This window comes from Mesocricetus auratus, unplaced genomic scaffold, assembly GCF_017639785.1.
Source record: "Mesocricetus auratus isolate SY011 unplaced genomic scaffold, BCM_Maur_2.0 Super-Scaffold_100009, whole genome shotgun sequence".
NCBI classification, from domain to species: Eukaryota; Metazoa; Chordata; class Mammalia; order Rodentia; family Cricetidae; genus Mesocricetus; species Mesocricetus auratus.
Genome location: NW_024429193.1, coordinates 69,957,598 through 69,974,537, shown reverse-complemented (window position 1 = coordinate 69,974,537; position 16,940 = coordinate 69,957,598). Strand labels below are relative to the sequence as shown.

Here is a 16,940-nt window from a genome sequence, read left to right as displayed (position 1 = left end):
TCCACCAAAGCCACACCTCCTGGTAGTGCCACTCCCTAGTATGGGGACCAATTACATTCAAAGTACCACAATGTTTTTCTGAATAGCTTCACAATTTTGTTCTAGGAATCAAACTTTGATAGCGTATGTGAAAGTGGTTGCGTGTGTTTGGGGGCGTGTGTAGAGGACAGCATCAAAGAGTGTCGTCGGTGGCCTTCCACTTTACTTTTCGAGCATGGTCTCTGGCTCACGTCTCTCCATAACTTGACATGGTCAGGCTTAGCCACTCTGATAAGCACATAGTACATATTAAAGTGATTTGAATGCAAAAAGTCCTTAGGCAAACACAAGCCTGGATTAATAGTGCCTCCATTGTATATGCTCTCAGGGTCCGCAGCTCGAATACACTTTCCCATCATCAGTCAGCTGCACTTGCCAAGGATCTGGGCGACATTCTGGATTTCTTTAATACGATTCCAAATTACTCAATAGCAATGATGGGATTATTATTTATTTGTTTTTTTAAGTCCTGATGACTAACCTACAAAAATAGTATCTTTCTATCCAAGTTCTCCATATTATTTTATATCAATATTTACATCTAGTCAAATAGACAAGCCCTTGAAAAACTTAAAAATTAGAAGATCATTTGACTGTTGGACTCCAATGGCACTCATGGTTCCTGTTGACATTTGTTGGTTCTATACATAATTAGGCCAGTTCTTGTTTTCAACACAATGGCAACTCCAGCTAGAGGATTTAGAACTTGAAATAACTGAAGGCATAACATGTACACAGTCTTCCCAAGGCTACCTCTTAAATAGTGCTAATCTACACAATGCAATCCATCTCACAGGCATTCCCAGAATCACCCCGAGTGTCCTGCCAGCGGGCGTCACTAACTCTGATTGCTAAGGAGGAGAAAAAATAGAACATTAAGTAGAGAAGACCAGTATGATTTCTAAAAATAAGCACTAATTAGATATGCTTTTAAAAAAGACAAAGGCTTAGATCCTTGTTTTTCCTCTCAGTGTTAATTTATTGTGTTACTGCATATTGTTAATAAACCCTTTTCACTGGTGTTAATGAGTTGACAATTTATAAAATTCCTTGAGATAGGTTATCTCACTAAATTGAGTTGGAATACTCATTTCAGAAATTAAAAAAAAAGATAAAATAAGAAAACTGGGATGTCAGAAAAGCTAAGTGACTCATCCAATTACCCTCTGTTAGCTTTGTATTGCTGTGTAACAAATTGCCACCAACACAGTGACTTAGGCAACACATATTTATTGTATCCCATGTGCACGGGTCAGGAGTCCAGGCACACATTGCTAAGCCCTCCACTCCGAAATCAAGGTCCTGGCAAGAGCTGCGGTCTCATGTCAGGCGTGGGTTCCTTTCCAAACTCACGTAGTTGCTGCTAAAGTCAGTTCCTTGCTGGTGTTCCTTAGAGCTTCAATTGCCAAGCTTCCTGCTGTTGACAGCTGGGGTCAACCTCAGCTCCCAGATGCCCTCCTTGGATCCTAGTCACGTTTCCACATGGCAGCATACTTCTAAGGCAGCAGGGAAAGCTCTCTCCAGTTGGTAGATGGTGCTGTCTTTTTCTGTTCTGAATGGGACAGCAGTGACTGTCCTAGTATCCCTCAGTTAGCTTTCCACTGCAGTACCAACATAGAGGGAAACGCTGACTTTGGCTCAGAGTCTCAGAAGTTTCAGCCCACAATGACCTGACCCGCATCTCTTTGGGCCTGTGGCCAGACGGAGCACCATGGTAGATGAGGTCAACCAAGGTCACTGGAAAGCAGAAGAGAGACGGAAGGGATAGGCTGGTATCCCATATCTCACTGGGCCAATGATCTCAATATCCCCCTCGAGAGCACAATCCCAGTGCCCTCACTTCCTTCCACGAGGTCACATCTCCTAAAGGGCTTTGTCATCTCCCAACAGTATCACAGGCCAGCAACCAAGCCTTTTACACGTGGGCCTTTGTGACATTTAAGAGCCAAGTTCATAACTTAGCAGTTTTGCCATTTAACACAAATTAATTCTAGGAGCCACTGTCCATCATGGCAACATGTCCCCCAAGCACTCTCAAAAAGAGGGCATATGGTGTTTGTACTAAGGGGTGAGGATCTTAGGGTCACTCTAGAAGAGTGGCCTCTACAGATGGCAAGCTGTGATTGTCATAACTGTCATATTTTAGACCCAGATGAGTCAACAGCTTTCCTCATAAGCTTGAGTGATGGACCATCAAAGGCCTAAGCACCGATGTGTCACTCCAAGTCACATCCATCTCCCTTCAGCACCACTAAATACCCTTTGCCCATTGAAGGCACAGCTGAAGTGCATTCAGAAGGACCTGGATTAAGTCATGGACAATGGCTGGCCCCATCTAAAGTTGTCACAAATGCATCCTGGTGGCAGGAACAGCTGATGGGAATTTTCCCTGGGTGACCAACAACACTTACTCATTGTGTTCACAGATATGGGGGCCTTCTGGCTTGTGCCTGCCAGCTCCCTGATCAGACCAAACTACATCCCCAGCCCCCAAGCCCCAATTTCTACTGTTTGCTTAACATTTGTTTCCATGGCCAACAATTCTTGGTCATCTTATGACATGGTCCTGACACCTGGGATTGTCCTGTGGAGGTCACCAGCAGCTACACAAACTGATTTCACAGCCCCTCCTGTCCTGTGGTTTGGCCATGTTGACTCAGCGCTTTCTGACAGAGATGACTTGACTGGGACTTCTGCTTGTCCATCCCGAGAATTTCCTTATACTTGTTCCTCTTGATCTGGCTAGGTGTGGATGAGGAGAGGACATTGAGGGTGACGCAGAAAGCACAGATGGAGGGAATGTGGAGGGCAATCTGTTCCTTCAACCTGAATCCTTTCCCAGAATAGTCACCTGAGAAAGACTTGGTGGTCTACAACATGGTATCTAGGAATTGGCCATTTCGGTCTACTTGACACATCTAATTTTATTCCCGAATTCACTATTGCTTCCTGGCTGAGTGGAGTGCTTACCACAGAGTACAAAGCTGATCAGAGGCTGAAGAAGTGAAGAAATGCATGGGAATCCCACCACCATGTATTCATTGTCTTCTTGTGACCCTGTAGAGTCTTATCATAGCAAACACTGAACATTCTGAAGCCTTGGGTATTGGCACCAGATGTTCTGGACCTTGTCATAGATACCCTTGATATGACATTGAACTTCTTGGTCAGTTGAAGCACTGGAAAGTCATTTTCTTATTTATGGGTTGACCGAAAGACATGAGCAAATTGGTCCTGGCACATTGCCAACCAAGGACCCTAGTTTCAACATAGAATCTTTTTCATTTATAACAATGTGACAGTAGATTAATAATATCTATAGTGAAGTGGTTGATTTAACATTGTGACTAACAAAAGGCCAGCCACACACACGTGCTCACACACACACACACACACACACACACACACAAGTAAAACAACACACTTAGATGCTGGTACTATGGTTCTCATTCTTGTGATAGATAAGAAACCAAGTTTATCAATAAAGGGACATATGTAGAACCATAAGTGGTAAAGCAAGCTTTGAATCCAAGTAGTCTTTCCTTCTCTCTACAGACATCTCATCTACTTATGTCCCATGTCAGGGTTTCCCTACCACTGAGCCAGCTGCTTTCTCCATCAAGAGGAGTAACAAAGTCACCGGCAGACCATATGGCACCTTCCTATGAGTTAGAACAAGGTATTCCTTCATCAAAACATTGTGCTGCTGTCTGCCAAAAAGTCGCTGGCAGATAAATAAGCATGATACATCTTCCATGTCTTTAATCCACCCAGTGGTACTCCTTAGGTGGTTCAATGTTCAATCTCCCAGTTCTGTAAAGCAACCCCTGGGGAAGAATAACAAATTGTCTTATAGAGTCTAATTCAAATGCTAATATGATTGGTCGGTACTGTTGGGTCTTGAGTTCAGAAGGCTTGCTCTTTTATAGGCGCTTAATAGTTCTATGTCTCTATTGTAATCAAAGATAGCTTTCAGATGACTCAAAAAGAGTAGCTGACTATTGTCTCTCTGGCTTCCCATTCTTTGTGAGCATTGGAAACCCAGCAGTAATCACACCATGTTAATGCTAAACTTGTTTGGAAGAAGGCTTTCCATCTCTGAAATCTGGAAAATCACCAGCAACAAAGGTTCCTTCAGCTCCAAGAACCTCTGTTTCGTCATCTGCAATGGGGAAGGCAGTAGGGGCAACTGCAGGGTTGTAATGAAAACCAAATTTGGGGGTGTGGGACGACACAGAGCATTTGTCTAGGGGTCTGGCATTTAGTACCCACATAATAATAATACAATGTTAATAGTATGTCTAACCTTTCCCAGAGTGATGTGACAGTACTCCCTAGTCTTGGACCATGTAGCAGTGTCTCCAACACCCAGCATTTAAACCTTGAAAGAAATGCTGCAGGGATGCAAAACCTCAGTGAAGAATTAATTCTGCGAGTGGCATAAATTTGTGTGCACAATCATGCTGCCAGCCTCACCTATGCCCTCCAGTCCTCCCGGTGTGGATAGTGGCAACAATTTTAGCAGAACCCAGTCTCCTGAGCCTAAGAGATAAGAAGGCATAAGCAGCCCAATGAGAATAGGCAGTAAGCTGAATACTCTTATTATTAAGTAGCATGCTTCTCTTTGGATCCTGGTCCAGCTGCTCCTGCTGCTTGCTCCTGCATCTCTGCTACCAAACCTAGATCTAGACATGGGCCATAGAGAAGAGGACCAGGGAGTCTGCGTACAGCCAGGGACAGATAAGCCTGCATGTATTCTTGCTTGCATCTCCTTTATGACTTCTCTACTAGAAAACCTCAGCAAAACCAGACAATACACACCAAAACAATTTTGAATTGATTTTTAATTCCATTATGGCACAAGTGTAGCTATATGGGACTACTTGTTTAGACAGAACATTTTTCTTCTATTTTTTTCTTTTGGTTTTCTGAGACAAGGTTTCTCTGTGTAACAGCTCTGGCTGTCCTGCTACTCTCTTTGTAGACCAGGCTGGCCTTGAACTCATGGAGATCTGCCTGATTCTGTCTCCAGAGTGCTAGGATTAAAGGCATGTGCCATCACTGCCTGGCTTAGATAGAACATTTCTTTTTGTTTTGGATTTTGGTTTTTATCCAAAGTGCTGGGATAGAACCTGGTATCCCGTGTATACAAAGCACACATTCTACAACTGAGCAACACCCCTGTCCAATAGAAAGATTTCAAGGCCGGGAAAACAGGATGAAATGGTGAGTGAAGACAACTGAAGAATAATGAGATTTATAAGATCCAGAACTTTTCTGGTTTGACTGTGTAGATTGTGTGGTGCATACCAAAACAGCCATACATGAGTGGTCCCCAAAGGGACTAACATCCTCTCTCCTTTGACACAAGTCAGAGGAGTGCACAGCTGTGCTGGCCCCAGTCACCTTTCATCCCTCTGAGGACTCTGACCAGAGTTGGAAGTCTAGCTTGAGACCTCACAGGGCTTAATGTCCCAGAGGGACTCTTGAAGCTGAGGATCACTGTAGTTCTCAGCACCGAGGAAAACGACAATACTTTTGTTCCTTTGAATTCCATTTCCCTACTTGCAACTTGTCACCTTGGGGATTATGTGCCATGGAAGGTAGAAGTCATGGAATGTGTCTTGGTAAAATACAGGTCTGCCCCCAGCACAGCTCATCCTCCTGATAGGAGCGTCATGGTAATGCTCCATTTTTTTCCTAAATGATAATCTAGGGCCCAGATCCATGACCTTTTTGTTAGATGAACGAATCGCTAAGTTTTGTGTGTACACTTGGCACGGTGTGCATGTGAGGTCAGAGGACAACTTGCAGGAATTGTTTTTCTCCTTCCCACTCTGTGGGTCCCAGGGTCCCAAGGTGTCGGGCTTGGTGGCAAGTGTCCTTATCCACTGAGCCAACTCCTTGGCCCTCAGATTCTTTTTTAAAAAATAATGTATTATTTTTATTTTATGTGCATTGGTGTTTTGCCTGCATGCCTGTCTGTGTGAGGCTGTCAAATCTTGAAGTTACAGACAGTTGTGAGCTGCCATGTGGGTACTGGGAATTGAATCCAGGTCCTCTGGAAGAGCAGATAGTGCCCTTAACTGCTGAGCCAACTCTCCAGCCCTGGCCCTCAGATTCTTAAACTATGGGTCATGACCCCACATGGGGTTATGCAACTCAAAGTTTGTTTCATGAGAAACTTGACCAGTAAAGGACTTCTGAGCACACAGGAATCAAAAATTAATTTAAACTAAAACCTGGTCTGAATCTGGTGTGTTTCTGGCAGACTCTTGCTCATGCCCCATCACATGGCTTCACTGCAACCTTGGTTCTCAACATGCTACATGCACGTTTAACCCTGAGTGTGTCAGGAAAACACAAAATGTCACCTGAAACCTGTTGGCTCAGATTCATGACTGCTGTATATCACGAGTTATGATGCTTCACTGTGCATACCAAGCTTCTGCTCTTACAGAAATCTAATTGCCTAATTACAGAAGACAAAGGCTTTTTGATTTTCTCCTACAACCCTCCCTTGGCATGTAAGTATCGAATCAGTATAACTTTGGATTGCATTAGGTTCAAATGTTTGATTTTCAAAATTGCTGTTTGAGTTGCTGCCTTGTGTTTAATTTTTTAAACTATTGAATACATTTGTTCTTGAGAAGAATTTCTAACAATTTCTGAAAAGGCCCTAGACATGTCTGTTCTATTTTGCACCATGTATTCATGCAAAACACTGTTCTCTGCATTTTAGATCATAATATCAAAATATGATCAAGTCTGAAAAGTGTTGAAGATTTTCTTCATCCCACAGCAACAGCATTCAGTCAAGGTTCATTCTCATGTAACAAAAACACATGAATTCATCTCTGGAGAATGCAGATTTGCTTTAATCTTTAATAAACTCTACGTTATGTGTATGCTGAATAATTGGTGTGTGTGTGTGTGTGTGTGAGAGAGAGAGAGAGAGAGAGAACTAGAGCTCATATGTGTACATAAGTATAAGTTTATGTGCACACATGTGAATCTATCTAGAAGCCAGAGGACAACCTCAGCTGTGGTTTCTCAGGTGCTATCAACATTATTTTCTGCGATAAGATTTCTCACTGACCAGCTGGAACTCACCAAATAGATCGGCAGGCTGGATAGTGAGCCCTGAGCATCCATCAGTCTCTTCCTCCCCAGGGCTGTGATTACAAACATGTCCAGTTTCTGTACACAGCTTCTGGGGATCAAATACAGGTCTTCGGTCTTGCAAAGCAAGCACTTTACCAAGAGGTCTCTTTCGAGAGCCCCCAAAAATTATTTTAAAGTAAATTTCTTTATGATTTATTACTGCCAAATGTCTGATTTATGTGCCTATTTATGTGTCTATAAGAATTGAGTCACATAAGAACTTCCCAGGCACAAAGTGGTCATGCAAGTGGAGACATCTATGAAGCCCTGGATTAGCAGATTCAGTTAGATCTAAATTCATGGCAGAGGAGTGAGATTTTGCTGTTGAAAAGTCAGGACTGAGCCAAACAGATGTTCTGACTGATGTTAAGAAGGGGTGACTCTTTGTCTCCCTAAGAGACCACCTTTCTCTGTAAGGAGGTGGGCTTGGCAAGGAACCGCCTGCTGTCTGTTACTCAATAGCAGTCAAAATGGTGGCAGACATACCCCAAACTACCATGATGCTTGTTGAATGGCCTTCAAGACAAGGGAGGATCTTCCTTTCTTCCAGATTGTGAAGAGGGCAACAGAGGAAAGCTCTGCCTTGGTTCCAGAATAAGTAATAATACTGCACACTGCTCCTCAGGCCACCACCTAGCTTGCCTGCCATAGCCTAATATGGTCCAACTTTTTAAGGTGGGGATAAAAAGAGTTATCTGAAGTTTGGGTACACACCTTAAGAAATTTCAGTCTTTTGTTTTGGGAGAGTTTTCTTTCTTTGTGTTTTGTCTTGGTTTTGCTTTTGCTTTTGCCTCCTTCTTTGGTAGTTTGCCCTGGAGGTTACTATTAAAATGGTGGTGTGAAGAGTCTCTCAGAACTGTCCAAGGTCAGGAAATGAAAGGACGCCTCAGCCTAGGTTTGTTTTATAATGCAGTCTGTGGAAGCTGGATGGTGGGCCACTGAAGCAGAGAGGCACGGCTTGATGACACTGAAGAGAAGCTGGGCGTGGGTGCTGGAGTGATGGCAATGGGAATGGAGCTGCACAAGAGCGTGGGGAAGGAGAGAAAGAAGGGGGAGGTTGCTAGGCAACTTCCCAGGGCACAGGAGATAAGTCTTAAGGGAGGAGGTACTTTCAAGGGCACCTCTTTTTGCAGTGGGTAGCTGCATGGGGTGGAACAAACAGACCCGAGAGAGGTTGGTCACACCTAGCTGGCAGCCCTAGAGCCACTTCTTACAATAACAAACAGGCAGGAGAAGGCCGGGGTACCAAGATCCAGGAGTGTGGCAAATGATCTGAACAGCAGCTGGGATGCAAAATGAAAAGTCAAAACTGTTTCTTCTACAGCTTAGACCATGGAGAACAGAGTGGCCCAGCTGGTGGAGGCTAGGAGTTGTGGTTGAAAAATGCATTCACTAAGTGCAAAATGGGTACTCTGCTCTGTAGTACCTCCTGGGAGAGACAAAAAACAAAAACAAAAACAAAAAGAAAGAAAGAAAGAAAAAAAAGTCAGCCCCTCACCAAGTCTTCATAAGGAGAAAGCCCCAAGGATATGTGAATTCCTGGGTAGTTATAATTGCAGAATAGAAAACAAAGCCTTGTAGGTAAGGCTTGTCCAGACTACAGGGTGAGGCTGTGGACTCTGAAATAATGGTGACCTTGTAGAATGTAGGTGATAATGTTACCCACATTAGAGGGGTTGCTATGAGAACTAAATGAGTTCACAATTATAAGGTGCTAAGCATAGCACCCAGCAAATGATAAGGTTGGTTCAGTAATTTCTAAGGAGAAACTAAGGAATGAGCCTAAGAGCACAGTCCTGAATGAGGCATAAGAATCTCTCCATCCACACCCGTTTTATAAATGCAACCTCCAGCTGGAAGAGGCCAGGGGCTGGGAGCCGGCTCCTCACCCAGTTTGCCACTGACAGGCTCTTTGCTCATCCTAACAGACAGTGCATACCATCGAAAGACGTCTTCTCTAAGGGAGGAAGCATGTCTTGAAAGTTCAGATATGCAGGTCAGAGTAGAAGAGTATCTGAAAAAAAATAGGGCAGTCGGTTCCTTCTTCCTGCCTTCTTGTCCTCCTTCATTGCTACCTAGAATGGAGAAGAACAGGTGTGTGTCACGGTGCGTGTCATTTTCCATGCAGAGTCTGCACCATCACATATCTGCTCGGTCCCTTTCTCTTCCTTCCCCATCTGCAAGCCCTCATGATTGCCACTCAGTCTCCTAGAATTGCTCCTACGTACATACTGGAAGTTCAGCACTTCCGGCCATCTTGGCAAGACAAGCGTGCTGCTGGTTAAACAAACATAACCCTGCGGACAGTCCTTCCCATGTGTGAGGTGCTGTGGTCTAGATAAGGGTATCCTAAAAGTCTTAGCCCCCTGCTTGTTACATTATTAGTTAGCAGAATCTTGAGAAAAAACTGTGTAATTGAAGGAAATACTGTCACTGGAGGCGTGCCTTTGAAGAGCCCTGTCCCCTGACCTTGACCTCTCTACTTCCCAGCTGTCAAGCTGGGGTCTGCCTTCTTCACCAGATGCTCCAACCAATATGTGCTGCCTCACCACATGTCCCAAAATGAGGACAAGTAATCACGGATTGAAGCCTCCAAAACAGTGAACCAAAATAAACTTACTTCGGGTATTTGTTATAGCAATAGAAAGTTGACTAGCATACAATAGGACAAATGACATCTGGCCAAGACAACTGAGGCAACTCTGAGTATACAGTATACAGGGATTTGTGGCACAAACACCTGCTAAGAAACAGAAAGGATGAAATGCAGTCACGGAAGAGGAGAAACCTGAAAATGCATTTTTCTATGATGGGGGCTGCCCGGCCTCTCCCAGTATTCATCTACCATGGGACCACCAAGGGATTACTACACAAGAGAGGAAGGCGTATGGCTGAGACCGCCTCCCACCCTTAGGATTTAGCCAGAAGAAGGAGGTTATTAAATTAGGAAAGCCTCTATTTTCTGCTCCAACAGAGACTTTCTGGTTAATTCAGATGAAGTCTGAGATTCTATTTCTTGATGCCACACCTGAGGGTATCTGACTGCGGGCAGGCAGAGAGTATCCTTTCAACGTTTCTTTCCTGTGACAAGCCATCATCTTTGTGTCAGAGTACTGGAGCATCTTTGGGGGAGGGAGTGAAACACCACCATCACTCCCTAGGTACTGACTCTTCAGGCCCCATGCGGCTGGTCGGCTATCCCCATCCGCCTCCATCTGTTGTGCTGGCCTTATGCCTGCTTGCAAGTACACTGGACCCTTGACCTTAGGCACACATCCAAGGCCACATGGGCTTAGAGGACCAGTCTGAGTCATGCTGGAGGTGCCATCTGTCCTGCAGGAAGACCGTCCCCCTTGTCGGTCCAAGAGGACTGGCTCCATATTTTACTCACAGCTGGTAGCTGCTATTTGCTGAGCAGAAATACACGAACAGTCAGCAAAGCGAAGTATGTAGTTCAGGGCAACTCCAGATTTTAGCTGGATTTCAAACTGTGGAGGCTAACATGGAAACACAGGGACTACAAACTCATGATCAATGAAATTAGAAAGCACCCAAGAATAAGGAATTATAAGGACTCGGGAAAACACAGAAATATTTCAATAGTTGGCAGAATGACAGCGACTCTTTTCTTTTAAGAAAAAGTTACAGTTTACATGATAAAGGCTCCCAGCGGCCTATGTTGTAAAGACCTGGCCTACAGCCTGAGGCGGGGAGGGAATGGTGAAGCCTTTAAGAGATGGGGCCTGGTAGAAGGTAGTCTGGGTTTAGGGAGCATGACCTTGAAGGGACATTTGAACTCTAGCCCTTTCCCATCTCTCTTTGCTATGTTACCTCTCTGTGAGAAGTCCGGGTGTGTCCTGAGATGGTGCCCAGCCGGAAACGTAGCTTCATCTGAATCACACTCAGAGAAACCTTAAGAGCCTTTCTGCCAGTTTGGATTTCTGCATCATTTAGTTTCCCTTTATTGCAGCAAAACCCGCAAAACAGCCAACTTAAAAGAGGGAAAGGTTACTCTGGCTCGCAGTTTGGAGGCAGGTTAGCCCATTGTGTGTTTACCATCCCTTGTTTCCCTAGCAACCAGTGGGCGCAAGGACCTTGGTGTCCCCAAAAGCAAAGTCCAACATTTCATGTCATAGAAGAGAAGTGAGTAGCCCAGATATAGTACCATTGCTTTCCCAGTCTTGGCAGTGAAAAGGTTAAAGGGAATGCCTCTGTCTCCAAGGCCTCTGGGTAGAATTGGAAGCAATTAAAGCTAGCTCCAAGCAATCCTTAAGCTCGAATTTGTTCACTGAGTTTATTAGACATGGTCAGTTGACCCTTCAAGTTCCAGTGTCCCCGGCCCTTTCTACCTCAGTGATATTCAGACTGTTTTTATAGCGTTTCCAGTGTAATCCAGCATACCAGGTACTGACAGCCACAAGCTAGACTGTTGCAATGTCTTATCCACCTTTTTGCATTAATTCGTGAGTGTTTGCTTAAGCTTCCCCATTCTCTCACTTGAGCGTGCCTTACAGTGGAAACTTGGCTGAGAGAAGGTGTAGAAGAAGATGGGACCTGAGCATCTTTTTCTGAAGAAAGCCTGTTTCCTCCCAACATTCCCTCCAGCTCACAGAAGGCTTAAGCCCCTGGCAAAAAGGAGGAGAATAAAACATTTCAGAGAACTGCATGGCCGTTCATTGTCTAGAATTGATATTTCCTATGCCTGGACTTTACATAGCAAGGGAGTCAAGGACTAGCACACAGAGATGGTGCCTCATGATCCTCAGTTAGAATATGACAAAGCGGAGTTTGAACCTAGGGTGTCTAACTTTGAAGTCCCTGTCCAGGAGAGTCGTGTCTCTTAACTTGAGCGATACCTTCTCATGATGCTATTGTGACATTCATGCATCCAGCGATCCCTGACCCATAGCTGGGGCTGCCTTACCATCCCCAGTAAACCCTTTGTCCAATGCTCTGTAAGATGCCTTACACTTTGGTCTTGGGATAGCACAGCCCTGAGTTCTCAGCTCGTTGCCACGCCTTTTCCTACACTAACCCTGCCCAGTCGTCCAGCTAAGCTCCAGCCATTAGATCTATGGACAGATGTGAGAAGCCAGTTTATGGAATCTTGAAAGTATCCCAAAGACTCGTGGCCCATCTCTGAGAGGTCCCCTCGAAGTCATTCTCACTTAGCTTTCCAAGAAATGTCCCAGTGTCTGAGAATGTTTTCCCACGAAACCCGGCCCTTCTGAGTATTTTCAGGATTTCTTAATCCCAAGGTGAGCTAAGCTAAGGGCCATCAACTATGCTTCAGGTTTCTTGGTTAATGTTTGATGGTGGATCATTCACTGTCCTCTGCCTTTGGATCCTTGGCCAAAACTCAAAAGTCAGAAAGAAGAAAGTCCAGTTAACGTCTCCTTTTACACGGTTAAAGCAGTGTTTTCCCACGCAAAACTCTGACCTAAAACAACTACTTCCTCCACAAGAAGAGATAAAAGTAGGATGAAAGGGGACAAGAAAAGACTGAGAAATGAAAAGGCAAAGAAATAATGGAGAGGGAGAGAGAAGAGAATCAGAGACATAGGCAACAGGACACAGAGCACTCTGTATAATACATAGTTACTTAGGAAGTTTTTGGTGGAATCGTCTAAAAACTACTGTCAAAGAAAAACATTATTGCTAGTATTTTGCAGTTAAGGAAACTGAGGTTGAAACCTCAGCATAGAGCCAACTTTTATAGATTCCCTGACATAGGAAACTAAGAAAAATGAAAGTTTTTAGGCAGTTATGGCATCCATATCAGTAATCTCAGCACTCAAGAGGTCGAGGCAGGAGGCTCGTCAGCTCACGGCCAGTCTGGGCTGAATGATGGGAACCTATCCCAGATGAGCCCCCCAAATTAATTTCAAAAAGCACTTGCCTGATGACCAAAACTCATACATTCATGCATATGTGCCCACATACGAATACACATGAAAAATGAAGAGATTCTAGTATGACAACCCCCTGTGAGGCATCTACAAGTATTTCACCAGGCTCCACCCCTTCAAGTTTCTACTATCTCTAAATAGCTCTAAATGTGGGCCAAGTCTTACAGAGGGTTTTGAGAGACACTTCAAACACAGACCTGTAGCGTGTGTATTTCAGACTAGCAAACGCTGGAAGCATTCTGACTTGTGCCTAGGATCCTGTCCTCCCTTGCTTCTCTCCACCTGTCTAGCAACTTGTTCTTCGGTGCTATTTTCCCTTCTCTTTTCTGCTCTAGAGCCTCTTAACTCAAGCCTTCCACCTCTCTGCTCTGCCACCTCACACCTGGATGTGTAGATTTAACTGTGCTGGTGATCCCCGAGCCCCATCTCTAGCCCGTACGTCTCTGCTACCCAACCCGCTTGGCACCTCCCATGTCAGTGACCGAGGATGCGCGGCGATGGACCTGCCTGGAAACTTCTTCCCACGATCCTCCTCGTATGGCATCCTCTCCTCCAGCTGTTCAGAACAATAGCCATGGAAACCTCTTCGACCTTGCTGTGGTCCCATACCCTGTCTCTCTAGTCCTGGTGGTGATCCTTGTGTTCTGCCACCGTAGAGCACCTGTCAGCCACCGCCACCCTTCAAGGCAGGTCCCCAGGCTTTTTCACCTGAACACCAAGCAGCCATGTTATGGTCTCCCAGCTTGTCCCTGGACTCCTTAGCTTCTTCTCCATGCAGAAACCCAAAGTGGGCCTTTCGAATGCCATTTGGGTCATACCAAACATCTGCCAGAGCTGCCCCTGCCCCGCGCCTCTTCACCTGGAGTCTGACCGTACTTCCCCTCGCAGCCTGTAACCTGACACGAGCGGACCCCCAGCGGCTCTCCCAGAATCCTTCCCTTCCATCCTCCTCACCTTCGCACCTCTACTGCTGGCCTAGCATCCCCTGCCTCCATCCCTTGAGCGTGCCGGGTGTGCTTTCATTAGACTGCGCTTCTTCTTGCTCTTCTCTGCCCTGGATGTTCCAACTTCAGACAATCGCACTGCAGCTGACCTACGTTTAAATATCATTTTGATGAGTTCCCTTCCCCAGATCTCCGCTTCAGTACCCTATACTTCATCTGCAGCACCTCCAATCCTTTTGGTTTCCCCTGTTCCCAGAGTTCTTGCCTCTTATTCTGCTCCAATTGCCACAGAACATTGACCGCATGGGGGCTCCCACCAGGGTTGTGTGGGCACAACCTGGCAGGTTCTTCCTACGTGGCGTACCATATGCCTCCTGCCTCACACCTCAGGCTTCCCTACGTATGCCAAGTAGTGGATGGCACAGGGTATGCTTGGCACCCACGGAGGGACAGCCCACAGTTTTGAAGCTAATACCCTGAGGGATGTAGAAACCTGAAAGTCCTTTCCTTTTATAGTGGCTTGGGCACCTCTGCTCTTGTGGCCAATCAGGAGCCAGTTCTGCAGTGTGTGGAGATCACTTGCTCTTGGGCCCAGGCAGCAGCTATCAGGGGACACACCTTGTACTCGTTCTCCAACATTTCTGCTTCCCTTTGGCTGTCTTTTGCGCTTGCAAAATAAAAGATAAAAGAAAAGAACACATGCTCTAGTTTTTCCGATTTTTATTAACTTTAAGAGATGGTTTCAAGCAGCCCAACCTGTCCTCAATTTATTAGGCAGTCAAGGTTGGCTTTGAACTTCTGACCCTCCTGCCTTCCACCTCCCAAGTACTAGGGCTACAGGCACGGTGAAACTGAAAAGCAGGGCTTCCCTACCAAGTGAGCTACATCCTTGGTCTCCTAAGCTCTAGTCTTTAGCACTGTGTTCTAGAAACACACGCACACGCACACTCTCTCTCTCCCTATCCATCTCTCTTTTATTTTTCCTCTTTGCTTATCAACACATGGGGCACTACATATACTTATTGATTTGTTTTGCTGTCTGCCTGCCTCCCCACTCCAATATAATCTTCATGAGTTCTCTTCTCTGGAGTTTACTATTGTACCCTCCGCATCTCAAATATAGGAAGTACTCAAGAAACATCTGCTGAAGGAATGAATAGATGCGAAAAGGATCTTGTCTGGGAAAAGCCGCAAGAACCCGTGGAATCTACAGCTGCTGAGGGGAGGGAGCTCTCTGAACATGGGTGGAGCCTATGGAAGGGCTGACCTGGGAGCCTGGAGGGAAACGAACCACCCAGAAACAGATCATTCCCTAGAGCGAAGCAGGCACAGGGCTCTGTAGGGCATGCGCCCACTTTCACTGAAGTAGTACCAGGTAACCACTCCAAATAAAGTAGCTCTGCACATCTTGAAAAAAATGTGTCATGATGCCACCATCCATCTTTCCCAAATCTTTGATGTTTCATTTATACTGTTTTACATTTAGGGTTAAAGTATACTTTGACGTTAGGTAACATCTTTGCTACTATTGAAAAACAAATCCTTGCCAAGTCTATAGTATTCTAGCTATTTTTTAACCAAGAAAATCACTGTTCGTGGGAAGAAAATGCTAAAACCATATCAAATGTTCTGCGGATTTGAGTCTGACATAAATAAATTCTGAATGGGAGAACCGAGTCCACACATCATCTCTGTGGGATTAGGAGGCCTTATCCTGCCTTGCCATCCCCTGCCAAGGCAAACACAGGCCTCTCTGTGATCAGCTTGGAAATCAGCCACGTCAGGAGGCTTTTAAGGCAGTCAAGCAATATTTATTTGAAATACACACTGCCTATGAAATCGCTAAAATTACTTGTCTACTGGAAACAAGATCAATAGAGAATCATAGCAAGTTGTGAGGGACTTCGAATCTGGAGAACACTATTTTATCTCAAGTACAGTCCACTGAACAAGGAGAGTTTGTAATGAGAGACACAGTGAACTTCAGAGGAACAGTGTCTGTGAGAGCTAAACTGTATAGCAGAAGATACAGACATCGTGTATCTTGAGTTTAGAAAATCAGTCGCCGGGCCATTTCTTAAGGGCAGCATGGAGAAACGAAGCCCTTCTTCATGGGGTTAGTGTGGCAACTGGTATACAATTATGTATTTTACACACGATATAGAAATGAGACATAGCTGCTAGGTAAATGAAAGTTATTGTCAGTAAACTTGTAATAGTCACCCTGAGTGAAGCACCATCTGAAAAATTATCACATGCAAGACAAGTTAACTGTACCCATTATCATTGAGCAGGAAGGACTAGGGCTCAGTCAATTCTATGGAGAAACTAAGTCAATGAGCAGGGTCAGGAGAGTGTCTGAAACTGAGCCCTTGAATGATGGTAGATAGAATGAGGAACCAACAAGTATCTGAATTGTAACAAAACTAAGTGAGAACCACTGGTCCAAAACAGCCAGGCAGTTCATTGCTACTCTATTCATGACAGCCAAGATATGGGGCCAACCAGAGGCCCATCAAGAGCTGAATAAAGAAAATATGGTTCATTGTACAAGGGAACTTCACTCAGCCATAAAGGAGAATGAAATCCTGATGTTTTCTGGAAATCAATGAATCTGGATATCACAGTTAAGGCGGAATAAACCAGGCTCAGAAAAAGCAAATACCTCATATTTTCTCTCTTTTGGAAACACTATTTAAATCTATATAGACATGTGTGTATATGACAATATATGTATATGTGACCTGGAAGCAGGAAGGGGACCATGAGAAGGGAGAAAGAGGTCTAATGGATGAAAGGAAGGGCAACAAGAGAGGCTGACGGGAAATACACCGCCTGAAAGCTGGAGCAAGTGTTTGGAGGGAAGAAGAGGACTAACGAGGAG

General features: G+C 44.9%; 1 long non-coding RNA gene across 1 annotated transcript; it reads right to left on the bottom strand.

The window, feature by feature from the left end:
* Nucleotides 1-6,897: 6,897 nt before the first annotated feature.
* LOC121142454 lies at nucleotides 6,898-14,423 on the bottom strand. The gene is made up of 2 exons (XR_005879495.1): nucleotides 14,067-14,423; nucleotides 6,898-9,278 (listed from the first exon to the last, which is right to left on the bottom strand). It is a non-coding gene; the product is annotated as an uncharacterized LOC121142454 (long non-coding RNA).
* Between the last annotated feature and the right edge of the window lie 2,517 nt (nucleotides 14,424-16,940).